Source organism: Oryctolagus cuniculus, chromosome X (genome assembly GCF_051225735.1).
Source record: "Oryctolagus cuniculus isolate XC-2025 breed Fujian yellow rabbit chromosome X, ASM5122573v1, whole genome shotgun sequence".
In the NCBI taxonomy this organism is placed as follows: domain Eukaryota; kingdom Metazoa; phylum Chordata; class Mammalia; order Lagomorpha; family Leporidae; genus Oryctolagus; species Oryctolagus cuniculus.
The window spans coordinates 88,334,268-88,350,725 of record NC_142888.1 but is presented as its reverse complement, the minus strand read 5'-3'; the positions used below and the strand labels follow the sequence as shown (position 1 = coordinate 88,350,725).

Here is a 16,458-nt window from a genome sequence, read left to right as displayed (position 1 = left end):
CTACCACTCCTCTACTTTCATTTTATGTTCCAGCTATACCAAATGATTTGAAATTTTGTGAATATTTCTTACTTCTTTACCTTTTCATGTATCTGCAAATGTTCCATTTCCCCAGAGTGAATGGCCTTTTAGCAGAGTTGCTCACTCCAGTATTTTTGATAAATTTTCATTCTTTCAAATCCCAGTTCAGATTGGTATTCCCTAGTGAAAACTTTTCTGTCTACCACTGACCCCACTCCTCCTCCTGTGCTTTGTTCACATTTCTTACCTGTTCATTTCTTACCTGTCTCTTCTTTGATTTAATTTTGTTAGGACTTCTGCCTGATTTCTTGCCTACATTCCTTTCACAAATACTTATATAACAATTAGGGTATTTTTAAGAAGTTTGTGGAAAATGGGAGTGGACATTTATTGTAGTTGTTAAGATACCCAAATCTCACATCAGCATGCTGGTGATCAATACTGGGATCTGGCTCCTGACTCCAGCTTTCTGCTAATGCATGTCCTAAGTGGCAGTAGTGATGGCTTAAGTAATTGGGTTTCTACCACTCACCTGGGAGAACTATAGAGCATTTTCATCTCCTAGCTACAGTTCTTGCCCAGGCCCAGTGACAGGAATTCTAGGATTTGGGAAACAAACCAGCAGATAAGAGTTCTCTGTCTCTTAAATTAAAAAATGATCTATTAACCATGAAAAAACATTTAATGTTTATAGAAGATAGAATTGAAATATAAGTTTATTTTGGCCACAGAAAAATAATCCAGTGGCTGACTTTGTGACACAGTGGGTTAGGCTGATGCTTGCAATGCCAGCATCCTACATGAAGGTGCTGGTTCAAGTCTTTGCTGTTTTACTACTTTTTTTTTTTAAGATTTATTTATTTGAAAGAGTTAGAGAAGGAGAGGGAGAGGGAGAGGGAGAGAGAGAGGGGGAGAGAGAGAGAGAGAGGGAGAGAGAGAGAGAGATATCTTCCATCTTCCATCTTCCATCTGCTGGTTCACTCCCCAGATGGCTGCAACGGCCAGAGCTGCGCTGATCCGGAGCCAGAAGCTTCTTTCGGATCTCCTGTGGGTGCAGGGGCCCAAGGACTTGGGGCATCTTCTACTGCTTTCCCAGGCCATAAGAGAGCTGGATCGGATGAGGAGCAGTTGGGTCTCAAATCAGTGCCCATATCAGATGCTGGCACTGCAGCGGTGGCTTTACCCACTACGCTGCAGTGCCGGCCCCTGCTTCACTTCTGAGCCAGTTCCCTGGTAACGTGCCTGGGAAAGAAGCAGGTGATGGTCCAAGCACTTAGGCCCCTGCCACCCTTTTGGGAGACCCAGATGGAGTTCCAGGCTTCTGGCTTGGGCCTAGCCCAGCCCTAGCCATGTGGCCATTTGGGGAGTGAACCAGTGAATAGAAGATGAATGTCTCATTCTTGCTGTTTCTCTCTCTCTCTCTCTCTCTCTCTCTCTCTCTGTGTGTGTGTCTCCCTCCATTTCTTTCACTGTGCTTTTCAAATAAACAAATCTTTAAAAATTAAAATGTATGCATACAAGGGAGTGTTCAAAAAGTTCATAGAGAATGCTTAATGTGAAAAACATGGATTTCAAGCTTTCCAGGTTAAAATAAACTTTAATTATATTTTCCCACAGACTTTTTGAACTGCCTATGGACTTTTTCCAGTTTTAGCTCCAGAAGAATATTATAGTAGACAAAACAAATAAAGATCCACATCCTTATGGAGCTTCTGTGTCTTATTCTTCATCTCTGTGTCCAAGGAAACAGAGAACAATGTTTAGTATGTAAGAAAGAAATACTTGTTGAAGGGGACTCAAGAAACTAGAATTATGGCTACATTTGAAACTCTCATGTCTTTCTCTTCCTTATTGCCTCCACTATGCATATAGTATTCTGCTTGTACATATATTAGTATTTAGTTCTAACAGCATATTTTTAAAACTTTTATTTAATAAATATAAATTTCCAAAGTACAATTTTTGGATTATAGCAGCTTTTTCCCCCCATGACCATCCTCCCACCCTCAACCATCCCGTCTCCCACTCCCTCTCCAATCCCATTCTTCATTAAGATTCATTTTCAATTTTCTTTATATACAGAAGATCAATTTAGTATATATTAAGTAAAGATTTCAACAGTTTGCACCCACACAGAAACACAAAGTGTAAAGTACTGTTTGAGCACTAGTTATCCTGTTAATTCACATAGTATAACACATTAAGGACAGAGATCCTACATGGGGAGTAAGTGCACAGTGACTCCTGTTGTTGATTTAACAATTGACACTCTTATTTATGATGTCAGTGATCACCTGAGGCTCTTGTCATGAGCTGCCAAGGCTATAGAAGCCTGTTGAGTTCGCCAACTCTGATCTTATTTAGACAAGGTCATAGTCAAAGTGGAAGTTCTCTCCTCCCTTCAGAGAAAGGTACCTCCTTCTTTGACGGCCTGTTCTTTCCGCTGGGATCTCACTTGCAAAGATCTTTCATTTAGGTCATTTTTTTGCCAGTGTCTTGGCTTTCCATACTTGAAATGATCTCATAAGGCACTCATATCTGGCTAAAAAGCCTAAGGGCTGATTCTGAGGCCAGAGTGCTGTTTAGGACATCTGCCATTCTACGAGTCTGCTGTGTATCCCGCTTCCCATGTTGGATCATTCTCTCCTTTTTAATTCTATCAGTTAGTATTAGCAGACACTAGTCTTGTTTGTGTGATCCCTTTGACTCTTAGTCCTATCATTATGATCAATTATGAACTGAAACTGATCACTTGGACTAGTGAGATGGCATTGGTAGATGCCACCTTGATGGGATTGAATTGGAATTCCCTGGCACGTTTCTAACTCTACCATTGGGGGTAAGTCCGATTGAGCATGTGCCTAACTGTACATCTCCTCCCTCTCTTATCCCCACTCTTATATTTAACGGGGATCACTTTTCAGTTAAATTTAAATACCTAAGAATAATTGTGTGTTAAAGAGTTCAACCAATGGTATCTAATAGCATATTGATGTTTTCTTTCTTGCCTGTTTCTATATCTTTGTCTCCACCATTGATGTCTATGAAGCAATTGGCTATCAAATATCCTGTAAGGATGGTATGATGTCTGCTTGCCTTGATTTGGCCTAGCACACTGAAAGATATCCTCAATAATTTATTCAATAAATATTCATTGAACACCTATTATGTCAAATAAGACAGATCTATTCCTGTCCTCTTGGAACTTACAGTCTATCAAGACAAGTAATAAGTTATATACTATTAATATAACACATGATTATGGCTATGAATGTAATGAAGAGGTGACTGTAATACAGAGTGAATGGAGATTTTGATCAGCTTACGTAGAATGGTCAAGGAAGGCCTCTTTGAAGAGATAACACTTAAGTTGAAAAGTAAAGGATGAGAAATCCAACCATGTAAAAAAAAAGTTGGGGGACAGAGCATCAGGGAAAGAAGGGACATCATGTTAAAAAACTCTATTCTGAGAAGGACTCATAATTTTCAAAGGGGTCCATAGGAAAAAAATAGCCAACAAAATACCTCTATTCTATTGAGGTATAATGTGAAGACTTAGAGAAAGGAGAAAAGAATTGTCAGAGCCGGAGCTGTGGCATAGCAGGTAAAGCCACTACCTGCAGTGCCGGCATCCCATGTGGGCGCTGGTTCGAGTCTTGACTGCCCCACTTCAATCCAGCTCTCTGTTGTGGCCTGGGAAAGCAATAGAAGATGACCCAAGTCCTTGGGCCCTTGCACCCATGTGGGGGACCCAGAAGAGGCTCCTGGCTCCTGGCTCCTGGCTTCGGATCGGCACAGCTCCGGCCTTTGCGGCCATTTAGGGAGTGAACCAGAGGACGGAACACCTCTCTCTGCCTCTGCCTCTCTTTAACTCTGCCTGTCAAATAAATAAATAAATCTTTAAAAAAATAATTTTCTTAGAAGATTGTTACTCAGGCTATCCATAAAAGAACCTTAAAGCAGACAAATCTAAGAATAAATTGCCTTAAAGAAAAGAGGAGGAAGAGGCCGAGGCAGAGGAGCGACGACCAGAATAGGAGGGAGAGAGTGGTCCCTGGGGTCTGGAGGAATCATGGGGATTCAGCACAGGGGGGCGCCAGGGTCTCTCCGGCTGCTGGGACAAAACATTTTAGTCCAGGAAGTCTGTTAACAACAGAAACGCGTTGCTCACAGTCTGGGGCTGGGAAGCCCATGATGTAGCTGCTGGAAGTTTCTGTGGCTGGGAGGAGCTCGCCTATGCTTCACGAGCAGCACGTCCTGCTGAGTCCTCCCACAGCTGAGGACACGGATCCCACAAGGACCTCACCACTGCCCCCCCTGATGCCGTTACACTGGGACTAGGAGGAGTACAACATCCAGGCCCCAGCAGGGCTCCACCCACATGTAAGGGCCACAGGCAAGACTGGCTCCTGTCCCTTTCTCTGAAGGGAGGAGAGAACTTCCACTTTGCTTATGGTCCTCTCTAAATAATGATAGTTTGTGGACTCAAGAGGCTTCCATGGCCTTGGCAGCTCATGACAAGAGCCTCGAGTGATTACTGAGGTCATAAGAGTGTCAATTGTTAAATCAACAACAGGAGTCACTGTGCACTTGCTCCCCATGAAGGACCTCTGTCCTTAATGAGGTGTACTATGAGAATTAATGGTAAAACTAGTATTCAAACAATACTTTACACTTTGTGTATCTGTGTGGGTACAAACTGTTGAAATCTTTACTCAGTATAGAGTTGGTCTTCTGTATATAAATATAATTGATTCTTAATGAAGAATGGGATGGGAGAGGGAGTAGGAGGTGGGACAGGAGTGGGGGTAGGAGGATGGGTATGGGGGGGAAGAAGCGCTATAATCCAAAAGTTGTACTTATGAAATTTATATTTATTAAATAAAAGCTTTCTATTAAATAAAAAAATTCCTGGCAAAGAGCTTAGTGAATTTAATAATGGAGAGAGAAGCTAGAGTTTAGAGAATGAGGAGAAATGTGATTAAATTATAGAAGTAGCAGGGGGCAAGAAAATGCAAGGCTTTGTGGGTTCTGTTGAAACAGTTAACAGTATATCTAGAGGGGATGAGGAGCTGCAGAGTTATAGAGTCAAAACTTCATTTTTATAATCTCAGCCTGGAATCTGTATAGGAAGTAGAGAGGGTATAAGAAAGGATTCAGGGACAACAGTTGGGGTCTGCTGTAGTGGTCCAGGAGAGAGAGAGTAATGATATCAACTACTATCATTACAGAAGTAGTGACGAGAAATGTCATATTTGGGGGATGCTTTAGAAAGCACTGTAGTTAGCCTTATAATTGCATTTAATATGGGGGTGGGATGGGGAACAGAGTCAAAGACTATGCTGGGATCTGACTTGAGGCTGCTGGCTGGCTGGAAATACTGGGTACTGAGATATAAATTATGGGATATAGAAGACAAATTTGAAAAAGCAATGTGTTTTTTTTTAAAAAATAAATTTATTTTAAATGCAGAGAAAGGATTACCATCTACTGGTTCAATCCCCCAAATGCTTGCAAAAGCCAGGAACCCCAAGCTGGGATTCAGGAGCTAAATTGAGGTCTTCCATGTGGTGAGTAGATGGAATTCAACTACTTGAGCCATCACCACTGCCTGCCAGGGTTCACATTAGCAGGAACTGGAACTGGGACTCAAATCCAGGCATTCCATTATGATACATGAGCATCCTAATGGAGTCTTAACCACTAGGCTGAACACCCACCCCAACAATGCATTTTAATGATGATCATGGTGGTGGGATGCTGTTAGATTTGTTACAGTTAGAGGAAAGATACAAGGGAAAATCTTGTAACTTTCAATTAGTTTGTTGATAGAAGTTCAACATATTTCATATGCTTCAATTTTGCAAGTCATCTTGGGCCTGATTTAAGAAAATGTCTTTGTCCTTTCTACCCCCCCCCCCCCCCAGTGTGACTAGTTTTTAAAAGGTTGCTATTAAGAATTGGGGCAGGCATTTTGTGCTGCTGTTAAGATGCCCACATTTCAAGTAGGAGTCTCTGTGTTCAAATTCTAGTTTTGCTTCCAATCCAGCTTCTGCTAATGTGTGCCCTGGGATGCAGCAGATAATGACCCAAGTACTTAGGACTCTGTGACACATGTAGGAGATTGGAAGTGAGTTTCAGACTTCTGGCTTTGGCTTAGCCTAGCACTGCCTGTTGCAGGCATTTGGAAAGCGAATCAGTAGATGAAAAATCAATCAATCCCTTTCCCTCTTCTTCCACTCCCTCTGTGCCTTTCAACTAAAATAAAATAAATATGTCATTAGAAATGAAAAGATCTCTTAACAGGAGGCTATGAAAATATTCAAAATAAAGAATACATTTCAATAGTTAACAAATATTCATTTATTATCAGATTATGCAAATGGTATATCTTTCTCAAACTTACGTACTATTTCCACATCAGTCTCTATTAAAATAATGTCCCGGGCCTTCTTATATAAACTCAGAATATTGGTTAAAATGAAGATCTGTGTCTAGCCAGATGTATCTCTCTGAATGAGGCCTAGGATTCTGTTTTAAATGTCAGTCCATTAAAAAAAAAGTCATTTTTTTTTTTTTTAACCAAAGGACTATTAACAGTTTTTGGTGCCCTTGTTTCCTTAGACAATCTGGTGAAGCCTAGGGATTAGATGTTTTCTCAGAGATACTGTTCCTCCATGCATGGAATAAAATGCAAAGGATCATGAAGGAAACCAGTTCTTTTGAAATACAGTTAATTGGGACTGGCACTGTGGTGTAATGGGTAAAGCCAATGCCTGTAGTGCCCACATCCATATGAATGCCGGTTCCAGTCCCAGCTGCCCTACTTTGAATCAGCTCTCTGCTATGGCCTGGGAAAATAGTAGAAAATTACCCAAGTCCCTGGGCCCCTGCACCCACATGGGAAACCTGGAAGAAGCTCCTGGCTCCTGGCTTCGGATCTGCGCAGCTCCAGCTGTTGCAGCCATCTGGGGAGTGAACCACCAGGTGGAAGACCTCTCTCTCTGCCTCTGCCTCTCTGTAACTCTCCCTTTCAAATAACTGTATTTTTTAAAGATTTATTTATCAAAATATTATAATTTATACATTTTATTAGCACATTAAATAATCAGTATTAACAGGTCTAATATTACCATAATATATTCGGAGGCATGCTGCAATCATATGATATGAAATTATAATTTCTATTAGTGTCAAAGTTAGAAGTTCAAATAATACTACTGTGGTTTGTTGGCTGGATTAATAATAAAAAACATGCTACATTTCAGAAAGAAGTGAATGAAAAGAATGGTACAATGTTTTTCCAGTCCAAGTTTATGTATTCCAGGCTTAGAATCCCTTGTTTTGGGGCCAGCGCTATGGCACAGTGGATTAAAGCCCTGGCCTGAAGTGCCAGCATCCCATATGGGCACCGGTTCGAGTCCTAGCTGCTCCTCTTCCAATCCAGCTTTCTGCTATGGCCTGGGAAAGCAGTAGAAGATGGGCCAGGTTGGGCTAGGTCCTTGGGCCCCTGCACCCATGTGGGAGACGGGGAAGAGGCTCCTGGCTCCGGATCAGCGCAGCTCTGGCTGTTGTGGCCATTTGGGGAGTGAACCAGCAGATGGAAAACTTCTCTGTCTCTACCTCTCTGTAACTCTTTCAAATAAATATAATAAATCTTTAAAAAATGCATTGTTTTGAGGTTGTCACCCTGAAATACAGAGACTAGTGAGGGTGTAGTGAAGACAGGAACTGGGATAGAGACACTTGTCAAAGAAACAAAACTCAAGGATGATGTCAGGGGGTCTCAATATTTGGTATTATTAATTTAACTAACTGATAAAAGAGTAAAGGACAAAAAGTCATCCCTGCCCTGTTGAACTTTTGATGTGCTGGTTTGGTGGTTTTGCTTGAGTGTACCCAGGTAGGCTTGTCTGCAAACCTTTGTTAATGTCCCCTCCACTTTTCTCCCAGCCTCTTCTAGTGGGTAGCTATGAAGAAGAATCTAGGTTTTTACTCTTTGCAGTTCTGAAGAAGGTGCATTTTCCAGGATAGAGGGAAACATTTTAGGGTGAGGAATTAACATGTACAGTAATGACAAATTCAGTAACAGACTGGTATTTAAAAATAGTAAGAAGCTCAAGGTAACTGAGTCCTATGGTGGATAAGTGGGAGAGACAGGAGATAAAGCTGTAGAAATAGGTTGACCTAAATCTATAGAGGACCTTTTGACCATGCCACGTACGAGTTTGGATTTCATGATGTGGTTAGCAGGTAGTTGGAGGAGAACTTGATACTGAATGGAGATATGGTAAAATGTATTCCTTATGAAAAGAAAACTACTGATAAAATGTGTGATGCTTCAGAGGAAGGTGGACCATTTCTGAGGCCTTGGGGAATAATTGAGTTGAGCAAAGGATGTTTCTTTGAAGTAAGGCAATGATCATGGGACAGAGACGATGGAATTTCTGAGAGAGATGTTAATGCCTGAATATGTGCCATGAAGAAGAGGAGTTTGTGGTGACTTTGAAATTTCTAGCTTGGGAATTTGGTTGAATGAAAACACTACTAAAGGAGGTACCAAATATGAAAAGCATGACAGGTTTTGGGAGGGAATATTTTAGTTCAGTTTTGGATAACCTGAGCTTTAAGTGCCTATTGAACATCAAATGAGAGATACATGGAACTTCCATTTTTACAGTTTTTCATAGTAATCATTTAAAGGAAGTAAATTATGTGAGATACTTTTTGTCTAGAAATTGACACACTGACTTCATGGAAATTATGGGACAGTTAGGTTTCAAGAATACCTAAGATTAAGTATTATATTGTCTTTTTAGTCTACTTTTGATAAGATGGTAGTGAATGTCCTCCAAAGAGTTACAGTTGTATAGTTAATTCTTTATTAAAAATGAGTTCAGGGTCCGGCGCCGTGGCTCACTTGGTTAATCCTCTGCCTGTGGTGCTGACATCCCATATGGGTGCCAGGTTCTAAGCCCGGTTGCCCCTCTTCCAGTCCAGCTCTCTGCTGTGGCCCGGGAAGGCAGTGGAGGATGGCCCAAGTGCTTGGGCCCTGCACCCTCGTGGGAGACCAGGTGGAAGCACCTGGCTCCTGGCTTCGGATGGGCGTAGCCATTTGGGGAGTGAACCGGTGGATGGAAGACCTTTCTCCCTCCCTCCCTCCCTCCCTCCCTCTGTCTAACTCTGTCAAATAAATAAAAAAAAATGAGTTCATTACTTGTAGTAATGGATTCTGGTGATAAGGAAAATGAACAGGCTTGGTCTTCCTATATCAGAGTTTAGATTTTTTTTTGTGTCCTTCAATTGCCTTTCTACCATGACTGCTGGAAGGAAGGCAGGATTATAGGCAGGGTGGGAACAAGAAGCAGAAGTGCTTGTGCAGTTGACTTTTACAACAGCTCTGTGGCCTGGAAACACCTCTCAGCAACTCTGTGGACACAAAGGAAACTGGCTGGTTGTAATAATCTCTATTAATTACCATTTTACCTTTTACATCTGGAATGAGAGTGTATCACTGTGAACAGAGGTTGTTGAAATGCAGGATTGACTTTCAACAGAGCTGTGAGAGAAATGATGTTAGCCTTTGGTGTTCCTTTTCTCTTTCTGGTTATTCTTAATCTCTGTTCCTGATGCCTTCATGTTAGGTCCTGGATGAGTCATAAACCACACTTCAGTGTTTAGCCTACACTTGCCCTGTCTAGTAGGCAGTGCTTCCTTTTACATTTCTCCTTCCCCAGTAAAAGTTCTTGCTTATCTATTTGATAAATTATTGGATGTGAACATCTCTAGTTACTCATAGTTTAAAATATACTATGATTTCCAAGTACAAATGACATTTTAAGATGGGCTCTGGAATAATACTTTAACCTAAAGGAGTAACTTTATAGGCAGTGAGACTGAACCCCTACACAAATGTCCATAAAACAGAAGCAAGACCCAGCCTCTCTGTCTGCTTACTCCAAGGAATACTTGTCCATCATTTAGGAATTCTCTGGCCCTACAAAGTTCTAATCACCAGATGAATCATTTGCTTCTCAAATGGACAAGAATCTGGAATGACCAGTACTGCCTGGAATGTGGTGGTGGTTTGTTCACAGGAATGTAACTACCACTTGCATGTAATCCCCCAGACCAACTGAAGCCAACCTGGCCATCATAAACATTCCCTGAAGAGTATGACATTACTGATGAATCAACAGAAGGTCACAAGTATCACCCACCAACCAGGACTCGGATATAAGCTGAATATGCACCTCTCGGTGCCAACTTTAACCCATAAAATTCTTTATCCCTACCCCTCAGGGAGCCCAGGAATTAAGCAATACCTATCTGGCTCCTTGCTATGTGCTTTGCAAATAAATACCTACTTTCTTCCACCAACCTGATATCAGTGATTGGCTTCCTATATGTCAGATGGGTGGACCCTAGTTTTGGGCTAGTTCTATGGCTACATCTCCAACTAGTTTGGGGGCGGGTTGCAACAGTAGGGACTGTAAGTATTATGGTAGTTGGGACTCGGGGTCTTTCCTAATAATTATTAACTAATATTAATAGCATATACATGTGAAAGAAATTTCATAAATAGAAATGTTCATTTATAAAGGCTTAGAGGAGAGTGAGTGAAAGTAGATATACTAGGCAGAATTCATTTGTAGTATCTTGACTGAAAGGGAGCAGAAGAGTTATTTTGGAGGATGGTATAGAAATGTGGAATGAGGTGAGGAAAAGTAGCAAATTTTAATTGAAGTAACTTAGAGGGTAGGGACCATGCACTTACATCCGTCTCTTCCAGTAGACCTGAAAGTGTGATTTATGCCTAGTATATAGTAATAGCTTAAATGAATAAGGAAATTCATGTTGGGGGGACTGTTGATTAAAAAAGCATTTCTATATATTTTTGCCTTGAAGAATACCTTAAAAGAATTAAAAAGAATCTTTCCACTTATAGTTATTTAAAGAGGTTGGTTGAAATATTCAATGAAACATACAAGAATGAAAGCACATTTATTCTTCACTGAATTCCAGATTGAAGAATGTTCTGTAACTTACAACAAGTAGAGTTGATGAGGGAGTCTTTAAGTTGTCCATTCATCCTTGTGTGAGATGTGAGGCTTTCTGTGTGTTTTGTTTGGCTTTTTAAATGTCAGCAAATCTCAGGTGTATGTTAATAGAAATGTTGTGATCAGAAGTCCATTAGAACAGCATCTGGAAAGGAAAACTGATGTTCAGAAATCAGCAGTCAGGGAGAATAAGAAATGCAAACAAAACCCTTTGGTGATGTGCAGCATGAGCTTGTTGGGAGCAAAGGGAGGAATGAGAAAATGGAAATCCTCATTAAAATTAAAAGCCATAGAAAAGTGGGGAATAGTATCAAAGGCAATGCAACTTAAATCATTATCTACAGAGCTAACTAAAAGACAAAAGAATTAGTGTTGGCAATTCATGCTTTAGTGGAAAACAGTAATCTGTTTCCTAGAGGTATCTGACATGAAACCTAACAAAGGAAAACTGCCATGGAATCTGGGCATGGTTTTAATGAGTACCTCCTAACAGTACACAAGTAGCAGCTACAAAGCTCTCCAGAGTATGAGTAAATCAATTTTTATGCTGTGAAAATGCAATGATAAAAAGAGATTCACTGTTCTATTCAAAACTGGGAACAATAAAATTCTATTTTTTTTTTACAGAATTTCAGTTAATTTAAGCTTTGGATGTGATATGCAAACTTTGGAGTGGTTATCTATATTAGTCTCCAAGAAATATTATTGAAGACTTGGGATGTTCGAATACTACCAGTAAGCATTTTTTTGCCACTTCCTCTATATGCAAAAGTACTTCAAAAAGTTTGTGAAAAATGCACATGATCTTTTAATTCCATTTTTCATGGACTTTTTGATGTACCCTTATATATAAATACTGTGTTAGACATTGTGGGGAAAATAAGTGAAGACAGACATTGATGAAATTTTTACAAGTGTGTTATCAGGAACAGGTGCAGTGTTCAACAAAAAAGTTGAGAGAACTTGTCAAATAGGAGGAGGCACTCTGGAGCAATTGCATACTTGAGACTTGAAAGATGAGAAAAGTCTGCTAGATGAAGAAGTGCCAGCATTCTGAGCAGAGGGATAGCATATGTGATGGTTCAGGAGATGATGGAGAACGTGGCATATTCCAGGGACCTTAAACGTAGGAAACAATGAAGAATTTGGCTGGAATAGAGACTGAGAAGTAGGACAGGAGTCATATTTTGAGAGGCTTTATAGACTATATTATATGTTTTGATTTTTATTCTAAAAACAATGGGAAGCAATGAAAGGTTTAAAACATATAAAATGACTAATGGGAAGTGCATTAAAAGAGCTGATATCTATGAGATCAACTTGAAAAACAGTAATAGGTAGCTGATTATATATATATATGTGTGTGTGTGTGTGTGTGTGTGTGTATATATTGCCAGGCAGAGTTAGACAGAGAGAGTTAGAGACAGAGAGACAGAGAGAAAGGTCTTTCTTCTGTTGGTTCACTCCCCCAATGGCCGCTACGGCCAGCGCTGCACTGATCCGAAGCCAGGAGCCGGGTACTTCCTCCTGGTCTCCCATGTGGGTGCAGGGTCCCAAGCACCTGGGCCATCCTCCACTGCCCTCCTGGGCCACAGCAGAGAGCTGGACTGGAAGAGGAGCAACTGGGACTAGTACCCGGCGCCCCAACCAGGACTAGAACCTGGGGTGCCAGTGCTGCAGGCAGAAGATTAGCCAAGTGAGCCATGGCATGGGCTACTGATTATATTTTTGTTAGGCAGTTAGGTACTCTTGCTTGGCTATTGGCCTGTGCTCACTAGACCTTGATGTAAAATGATCTCTTTGTGCTCCACAGTACTTTTGAAACCAGCTAATTATTGTTTACCAAAAGCAGCTCAATAGAACTTAGCTGGACTTACTTTATGATCCTAATCTAATAAATAACCATATACTAGAAGATGTTGGCACTAGTTTGGAGTGGGTAATAACCAATAAAGAGAAATTTATACTTTTTAGTGGAAAGAAATATACAAGGGAAGAGAAAAGATCAAGGTGCATAAACAAAAATAAAGATGAACTATGAGCACTATCCAGCAGCTTTGCCATACGATTGTCAATGGATGAAATGTCATTCGGGAGGTGTGTATTTGATTATATTTCATTTACTTGCTGTTATAAATTGCTTAGGAAATCACTTAAATTAATTATGTCTTTGTTCTTCCCTTGTAAAGACTCTGGGCCCAGCACTGACCACTATGCATGTTTATTTAATGAAATTGGGTCATTTAGAGCATTTTGAGCTCGAGAGAGAAGTATCTCATGCACAAAGTGTTGATTACAATTGTTATCTTCTGCTTGCTTGTTCCTTCGTTCTTTAGAAAAGAAACATTTTGAAGAAGTTGCTTTAAAAGATCCTTGGCAATGTAGGCAGGCTGCCTCAGTATTCACACTTCTCTACTTGCAATATTGAGTATGTGTCTTTGATGGGTCTCTTTTGGCAGGTGTATTGACTTTGTTCTCTCTCCTGGTATTGGTGTAACATTTTTACAGAATAGCAGAGGATACTGTGAATATATCCTGATGTATGATGTAAACAGGAAGACAGGTGTTTGCTCCTACTTTGGCTGTTACTCTAGGGAAGTTGCTCAGAATGTGGTTGTAAGGGACTGTTGTATAGCCAACTGCCTACCTTTCCCATCTCTTCTGCAAAAAAAAAAAGTCACCATTTTGCCTACTTGGAGTCTCTAACTTGTAATTTTTTTATGTAGAGATGATGCTCTGATACTATATAGCAGTGGGTGGTGGCTTTGGCTTGTTTTCACTAGTACATGGGTTTTATCTGAGCTTTTCACTCACTGTACTTCCCTGAGGACCAATATAATGCCACTGAGGGATAATAGTCAATGTGAAGCTCTTAGTTCATGGCTGAGGTCTAAAATAAGTCTACTGGGATCTTACTACAATTTTAACCTCATTTCTCTGCTGGTTAGCTGAGTGAACTTGCTTGGGAGCTCCCAGTGGATCTCATAGGGTAGAGCTCAGTCCCCAAAGTGTACTTTATCTGTTTAGTCAATGGACAAGCACATAACTGAAGAAAATACAGAAATCTCCTGTTGAACTAGAGAAAATAATTTTTCATGGTTGGTTCTTTGTATTTCTTATATAAAGAAGATCCTGACTTCTTTGTGTTCAGTCTCCACCTACATAGTCTCATTGCTTTCCATTATGGTAGCTTTCTAAGTCGGATACTTATTACCAAGTTATTTGTCGCAGTTTTCTGATTGAGATTCATAAGCTTTATTTTTGATTTATTTACTTATTTATTTGAAAGAGTTACATAGAGATAGGAGAAGTAGGAGGGGGAGGGAGAGAGAGAGGGGAGAGAGAGAAGTCTTCCATCCCCTTGTTCACTCACTCCCCAGTTGGCCACAATGGCCGGAGCTGCACCAATCCGGAGCCAGGAGCTTCCTCCTGGTCTCCCAGGTAGATGCAGGGGCCCAAGGACTTGGGCCATCTTCCATGCTTTCCCAGGCCACAGCAGAGAGCTGGCTTGGAAGCGCAGCAGCTGGGTCTCGAACCAATGCTCTTATGGGATGCCAGCACTGCAGGCGGCAGCTTTACCTGTTGTGTCACAGCGCTGGCCCCCGTAAGCTTTATTTTTAAGTTTTACCTTTGGAATGCCTAGAAACTGTCTTTACATAGTACTGCTGTTTGTATTTAGTCATAGCCTAGAATAACCAATTGATGTTACTTTATTCCTAAAAAGTAAGGAAAGCATGTTGTAATCTGTTGGGAAGGCTGTATGTTTTATAATTTTCTATATTTAAAGGGAACAGCAGTAGCTTGAGTTTGGGACATTTGAATTCATGGTCTGCCATTTACAGCATTTGTAGAAGTCATCCAATTCTGAATATACATTGGCTCTGAAAGACATTTCTGTTTCTGGAGTAGCCCCAAATGCACACTACTGGACTTAGAAAATGAGGCTGAGGTTACCGTGCTGGTATATTTCTTTCCAATGCTGTGTTAAATGATACAACTTTGCCACATAGAAATTTGCCATGATGGCAGTATTTATACCATAGAAATAGGCAAAGTTTTCCAGTCAGGGCTGCTTTGGAGAATTGGGCTTTTAAATTTTTTTAGTTTAATTTTTAGTTAGTTTTTAACAGATGCAATATGATTTGTAGATACAATTCTAAGAACATAATGATACTCCTTTTCTCCCTCCCTTTCGTCTTTCACTCCCACCCTTCTCCTTTTCTTTTTTCCAGTTTTTGAGATAATACACTTTAAATTTACATTATAGAAAAAAGGCTTAATACTTCACCGAATAAGAAGTTTAACAAGTAAAAAGCAAAAAGATACTAGTTAGGTAGGGATATAGACAGCAGCTATAAATGATAATTGAATGGAAAAATGAACATTTCACCCATGTACAGCAAATTTTAAAGTAATCACAGATCATTAAAACTATAGTAATATAACATTCTTAACCATTGGTTTGACAAAAGGTATAAAACAAAGTTTTACAAAATTATATTTGCAAGAATGATACACAAATTTCTTTTTGTTTTTTAGATTTTAGCTTCCACATACAAGAGAGAACATGCAGTATTTGTCTTTCTAGGTCTGGCTTATTTCATTCAACATGATATCCTCCAGTTGTGTCCATTTTGCAAATGACAAGATTTCATTCTTTTTATAGCTGAATAATATTCCATTTGTGTGTGTGTGTATACGCACATATTACATTTTTATTCATTCATCTGATGATGGATACCTTGGTTCCAAATTTTGGTTATTGTTAACCATACTGGTATGAACATGGTAGGGCAGGTATATCTTTGGTATATTGTGTTCAAGTTTTTTTGATTTATTCCCACTACTGGGATTGCTAGATCATCTGGCAAGTCTCTTTCTAGTATTTTAAGGGATTTCCATGCTATTTTCCACAGTAGCTGCACTAGTTTACGTTCCTACCAATAGTGTATAAGTGTTCCTCTTTATCCACATCCTCGCCAGGATTTGTTAAGTCTCTTTGTTTTGGATTTTAGTCATTCTGACAGGGGTGAGGTAATGTCTCTTGGTGGTTTTGATTTGCATTTCCCTGATGGATAATGTTCAGCATTTTTTCATGTATTTGGCCATTTGTATTTCTTCTTTTGAGAACTCTCTGTTGAAGACATTTGCCCATCTCTCAACTGGGTTAGCTATGTTTTTGTTAAGTTTTTTAAATTGCTGATATATTTGGGATATTAATCCTTTGTCAGATTAGTGGTTTGCAAATATTTTAATATTCTGTTGGATGTCTCTTCATGCTATTGATTTTTTTGCTGTGCAAAAGCTTCTGGGTTTGATATAGTCCTATTTACCTAATTCTGCTTTTGTTGCCTGTGCTTTGGGGGTTTTGTTCAAG

At 40.0% G+C, this 16,458-nt stretch overlaps 1 protein-coding gene across 3 annotated transcripts in view; it reads left to right on the top strand.

Moving 5' to 3' along the window:
• The window catches only part of IL1RAPL2 (interleukin 1 receptor accessory protein like 2), a 1,320,043-nt gene that overhangs the window by 34,878 nt on the left and 1,268,707 nt on the right, over positions 1-16,458 (top strand). Inside the window, exons 1-2 of one of the 3 annotated variants that reach the window (XM_089324491.1) lie at positions 11,706-11,816; positions 13,056-13,178. The exons of the other annotated variants lie outside the window; for them this stretch is intronic. The gene's annotated coding sequence lies outside the window, so the exon portion shown is untranslated. Of the gene's footprint in view, positions 1-11,705; positions 11,817-13,055; positions 13,179-16,458 lie in introns of those variants that run through there. 3 annotated transcript variants of the gene reach the window in all.